The sequence below is a fragment of the Arachis ipaensis genome, chromosome B5 (genome assembly GCF_059453495.1).
Source record: "Arachis ipaensis isolate K30076 ecotype BB chromosome B5, ASM5945349v1, whole genome shotgun sequence".
In the NCBI taxonomy this organism is placed as follows: domain Eukaryota; kingdom Viridiplantae; phylum Streptophyta; class Magnoliopsida; order Fabales; family Fabaceae; genus Arachis; species Arachis ipaensis.
Window position 1 is genome coordinate 127,672,551 of NC_142440.1, and position 5,738 is coordinate 127,678,288.

Here is a 5,738-nt window from a genome sequence, read left to right on the forward strand (position 1 = left end):
GAATGTCTTCCATGACCCTTGGAGGTATCTCCTCCAATGTAGTCTCCGACCGTAGAGTGATGGCATTGAGACCGCCCTTGGGATTTGGTTGGGGTTGGGATGGAAGGTTAGAAGAGCTTGAGGGTTGGTTGGTGTTGTTGTTGGAGGTTGAGGGTTGGTTTGACATGGCCATCTTTGAAAGCATGTTGGTGAGGTTAGCCAATTGAGCGCCCAAGGTATCAAATTGAGCCTTGTTGCTCTCGTCCCGTTTCCCCATGGCGGCTCTAAGCTTATCAACTTGATTGGTGGAAGATGGAGAGGTTTGGTTGGATTGTTGTCTATGGTGTGGTGCTTAGTACTTGGTGTAGTTATTTTGGTTTTGGTTGGGGTGACCTTGGTTGGCTTGGTAGTTGGTGTTGTTATGGTGGTGTTGGGATGAAGATTGGTTGTTGTTGTGATGAGAAGAAGAGTTATTCCATCTTTGGTTTTGATTGCTCCCTTGTGCATTATCCCTCCACCCTTGATGTTGATTACTACCATGAGGGTAGTTGTTTTGGTTTTGAGAAGGATAGGGTGGACGGTTGTTGTAATTTACATTGGCCACTACAAGGACATGTTCCTCTTGAATTTGATTGTATTGATCGGTGTAATGTGTGGTGCTAGAGCACAAACCACAAATCCTAGGAGGGCCTTCAAGTTGAGCAACTGGAGGTGGGACTTAGATGGCTTGGATGGAGTAGTATTCCTTTTAATCCTTTTGTATTTGCGTGAAGATGGTGGTCATATCCCCAAGTGCTTTGGTTAGGCTTGCTTCGGAAGGGGATGGTTCTACCACACCCTTGAGAGGATTACTTCTCATCCTTACATGTTGTGTAGCCTCGGCAACATCATTTATCAACTTCCAAGCTTCTCCCTCCGTCTTATTTTTCGAAAGGGAACCACAACTAGACGCGGTGAGCAATCTTCTATCTTTCACACAAAGACCTCCAGTGAAGTAGCTAATAAGCAAGTGAGTGTTCAGTCCATGATGTGGACAAGACTCCAATAGCATCTTGAACCGAGTCCAATACTCATACAAACTCTCTTGGTCTCTTTGCATTATACCCGAGATCTCCATCCGGACATAAACGGTCTTCTCCGGTGGAAAGAACTTATCTAGAAACTCTCTTCTCAAAAAATCTCAATTGGTCACAATCTCATCCGATAGCGAATAAAACCATGTTTTTGCTTGCCCTTCAAGAGAGAAAGGAAAGGCAAAAACCATAATAGCCAACTCATCGGCTCCATGCCTTCGAGCCGTAGAACAAGCAACTTGAAAATCTCTTAGATGTCGGATGGGGTCTTGACCTGGCAACCCATGATACTTAGGAAGTAGATGTATCAAGCTACTCTTCAACTCAAAGTTTGGATCAAGGTTAGGATACCTTTCTTGCAAAGGTTGAAGTATGATATCCGGAGCTCCTTGCTCATGCAAAGTGATCCGTCGTGGCTCCGCCATGTATGGTTCACCTGTAGGATGCAAAGATGTATTAGTAGTGCCAACAGAAGAATAGAAAGTAGCGGACTCCAAGTCACTCTCGGTACCACCTAGTGATTCGGTATGTTCCTCAAGAGAGGCCGAAGTACTAGCCGTATAGTCCAACCACCGTCTAGCTTGCCGAGTGTGTAACAAAGTTCCTTCAATCTCAGGGTCAAACTCGGCAAAACTAGAATTCGGTTGAGACGGAGTCATCAAACTTGGAAGTCATAGCACACATGTAAAAGAAATCTAAACTATAGCTAAGTATTAAAAGAAAGTAAACTATCTACAATATTCACATATTCACATAACCAATATCAAGGCATATGTTGCAACCATTCCCCGGCAATGGTGCCAAAAATTTTGATGTGACACGGATACCGTCGGTAAGGAATTTTTCAATAAAATTGCGTTGCAAATATAGCCTTCAACCGACAAATAATCCGCGAATCAAATTTAGAAAGGGATTTGGTTGTCACAAGTTCAACCCCAATAAAAGTAACCGAAGTATTCAAACCTCGGGTCGTCTCACAAGGAATGGGCAAACATGTGCATCAACATTGGTTAGAATTCCGGGGTTGCAAGTCATGAGCAAGAATTTAAACTAGGAATCTTAACAAGCAAGTAATCTTAAGGTGTAAGAAACTAAATCAAATAACTAAGCAAGATGTGAGCAATTCCAAACTAATAGGATAACATTCAATATAATTGTACTCTAAAACTAAACAATAACTATAACTAAGACAAGACAATTAGAATTTTGGATTTTCAAATATGAATAATAAAAGCAACTCTTGGCTAGACATGGGAATTATGGTCACTATCCTTGTCTAATAACCATATCTTGACAATTATGAGGAACCAAACTCATTAAGTCTACTTATATACTTGAAGTACGTTAAATGGTTTGGTCAACATCAACCCATAAGGTCTAACCTCACTATTAATTGACTTAGTAGTAGGTTAGTATCAATGGCTATCAAATTGGCCACTAAGGGTTCCCAAATTATCAAATCCATTAGACCTAATGACTCAAGTTTACCCAATCACCTTAGCCTAGGCCAAGAGTAAAGAGAACTACTCCATAATCAAAGTAAACAATTCATCAAACACATGGTAAGCATTAATAAAAGATATGTTCAAATTACAATTAAATTGAAACTAACAAGTACCCACTAACAATTATCAATATACAATCACTTAAACAACACAATCAATCATAGAAATCATCAATGTAACATTAGCAAGTCAAGATTCACAACATTCATGAAATGGGTATAAAATGACAATTGACAAGAAATCATAAACTAACACAAGATCTAAGCATAATTATACTAAGGAATTCAAATTAAACAATCAAAACTAGTAATTGACAAGATCCAATTCAGAATTCAACAAGGGAAGTTCAAATTAAAGCTAGATCTAGAGAAGAACAAGGGTTTCTCTCTTTAGAAGAATGATAAACCCATATTTCATGAGTTCTTTTGTGCTTAATTTAAGTGATTTATACAATCCCTCACCTACTTATTCACATTAATTGCATGGTTTTACTTTCCCTTCCTAATTATGTGATGTAATTGAAAAACATGTTTTCTAAGCTTTAAAATTAATTAATTTAATTACCTTTATTTCCATTCGATGCCGTGATTAGTGTGTTGAATGGTTTCAGATTTCCTAAGGCAGAATGACCTAAAGAATGGAAAAGGAAACATACTAAAATGGAAGGAGAAAGCAAAACGGAGTTTTACGGAAACTGGTATCCACGCGATCGCATGGATGACGCGATCGCGTGCCAAGCACGAATCAGCAGTGACGCGGTCGCATGACTGACGCGACCGCGTGGCAAGGAAAAGCTCCAAATGACGCGACCGCGTGACCCACGCAGACGCGTGACAGAGGCCATGTATCAGAATTTATAGAATACGCCCCCAGCGAATTCTGAAGCCCTTTTTGGCCCAGATCCAAGTACAGACAGCATAGACCAGAGGTTATAAAGTGTGGGAATGCATCTATTCAAGGAGAGCTCGCATATTTTTAGTTTTCAATGATTTAGATTTAGTTGAGAGGGAGATCTTCTCTCTCTCTCTTAAGATTTAGGATTTCTTCTTGTTTTAAGAGTGACTCTCAATCCAGGTTTTATATTTCTTTGTTTTAAACTTCCCTTTCACTTTATTTATTTATTCCAGTATCTGAGTTGGCTATTTACCTTTATAATTGAATTTATGAATTTTTCCCATGTTACAGACTGTTATTTGAATTAATAATATTTGAGGTATTTTCAGTTTATGATTGTTCTCTTTGAGTTACCATTGCTTCCCTTCTAAGGATATTTTTATTATTCCAGCAATTTTACTTTTTCCCCTTTTGGTTCTGGTTAAGAATTCAGTAACTCAACAGTTATTAAACTCAACATAATTGATAATCGTTATCTTGCTAATTGAGCTGAACTTAAGTAATTCCAACCTTTTCTTAGGAAATAAATAGGATTCAAAGGTCAATTTAATTAGTCCCTTGACTTTTCTTTGCCCTAGTACAGGTTGATCAAGTAGAGTTTAGATTCAACTTTCATTATAGTTGAGAGAGATAACTACGTTGGACCTCCAACTTCTTTTACCTTGCCAAAAGTCTGCTTTACAGTATTTATTTGTTTTAACTGCCATTTAAATTACTTGCTTCTCATCTTCTAAACCCCGATTACAACCTTTATAGCCAATAATAAGAACATACTTCCTCGCAGTTCCTTGAGAAGACGACCCGAGGTTTGAATACTCGGTTAACAATTTTTACAAGGGTTTGTTACTTGTGACACCCAAAACATTTGTACGAAGGGATTTTTGTCGGTTTAGAAACTATATCTACAACGCGACTGTTTTTATGACATTCTTTACTGGCAAAAATCCTAACGTCAAAATGGCGCCGTTGCCGGGGAACTGCTAACGTGTGCCTTATTATTGGTTATTGTAAATATTTTTCTTCTGCTTGTTTATTTATTTTTGCTTTTCCTTTTTATCTTTATTTGCTACTATGAACTCTCACCCCTCTCGCTTTGAGTTTGGTTCCAATATTGTTAAAGGAAATAGAAGTTACAGCAGGAATGTGCATCAAGGTCAGACCAATCAAGGATGGATGGAACCAAGAGGATCTAATCAACCCTTTTGGCAGCAACACCCTCCGAGATATCCTGGACAAAGACCATTCTACAGTGCATACCCAGCTGAAAGACATGGTGGACAACCTTGTAACTACCAACAAGCCCCACCCCGTGTATATAAACCATCCTTTCAACATAACCTCGAACCACCACACTCACAAGCTTCTCTTCACCATTCGCCACCATATGATCCTTCCTTACCCCAATACCAATCCAATCGTTCCCAATCACCACCACTTTCCTTTGTATCATGTCCAAGTCCAGCAACCCGAGAAGCAAAGGATCGCCTAAAAGAAAAATAAGAAAATTTCACACAATCATTCAACAACTGGAGCAAGTGATAATTCAATGGGCATCTAGGCGCTTAAATACACAAGGATCAGCCACAGCTACATGTGGATAGCCCAATGAAGAGTGTAGCATGAAGGAGATACCAGAAACTCCAGTGGACAAGACATAGCATGAATTTGTACTAGAACAATTAGAAGAAGCTGTCTTTGTTCAAGAAGAAGAGTTGGTTGAAGACCTAGGAGATGCTGAACTTCCATGGGAATCCAGAATTGAGGAAAACTCCGTCCAGGATGCTACAGTTGATGCTAAGGAGGATATTTCTCCAAGGCAAGTCATTTATGAAGAATCAGACGGAATAATCCAAGAAGCAAATTCCCTTAATGATGATAGTCACAAGTCTAGCTCTCTTGGTGATGAACTTGCATCCGCAAGTGAATTCTCTGAGATCGAAGAATCTTCCCCAAGTGAATATGAAGATGATGCAGAGGTAGATTTCTCTCAACCTTCAATCTATGACTCAAGTGATGAGGAAGACACCGAAGACTTTGACCAGGACACAGATACAATTGAAGATCTTTGCAAAGAAGTGGAGAAATCCACAGAAGAGCACAAGGAAACGGAACTTGCAGAACCACCAAAAACACCTATCCCAAGACCATTACCACCTAATACAAATTTCAAGTGGGTACAATCCTTAACTTATAATTTTACTTATTCACTTGAATATGGTTTGCTTGAAACAGATGGCCAGCTTAGAGCTCTCTACGGCTTTAAGAGTAAGAGGGAAATGGCTCGTAC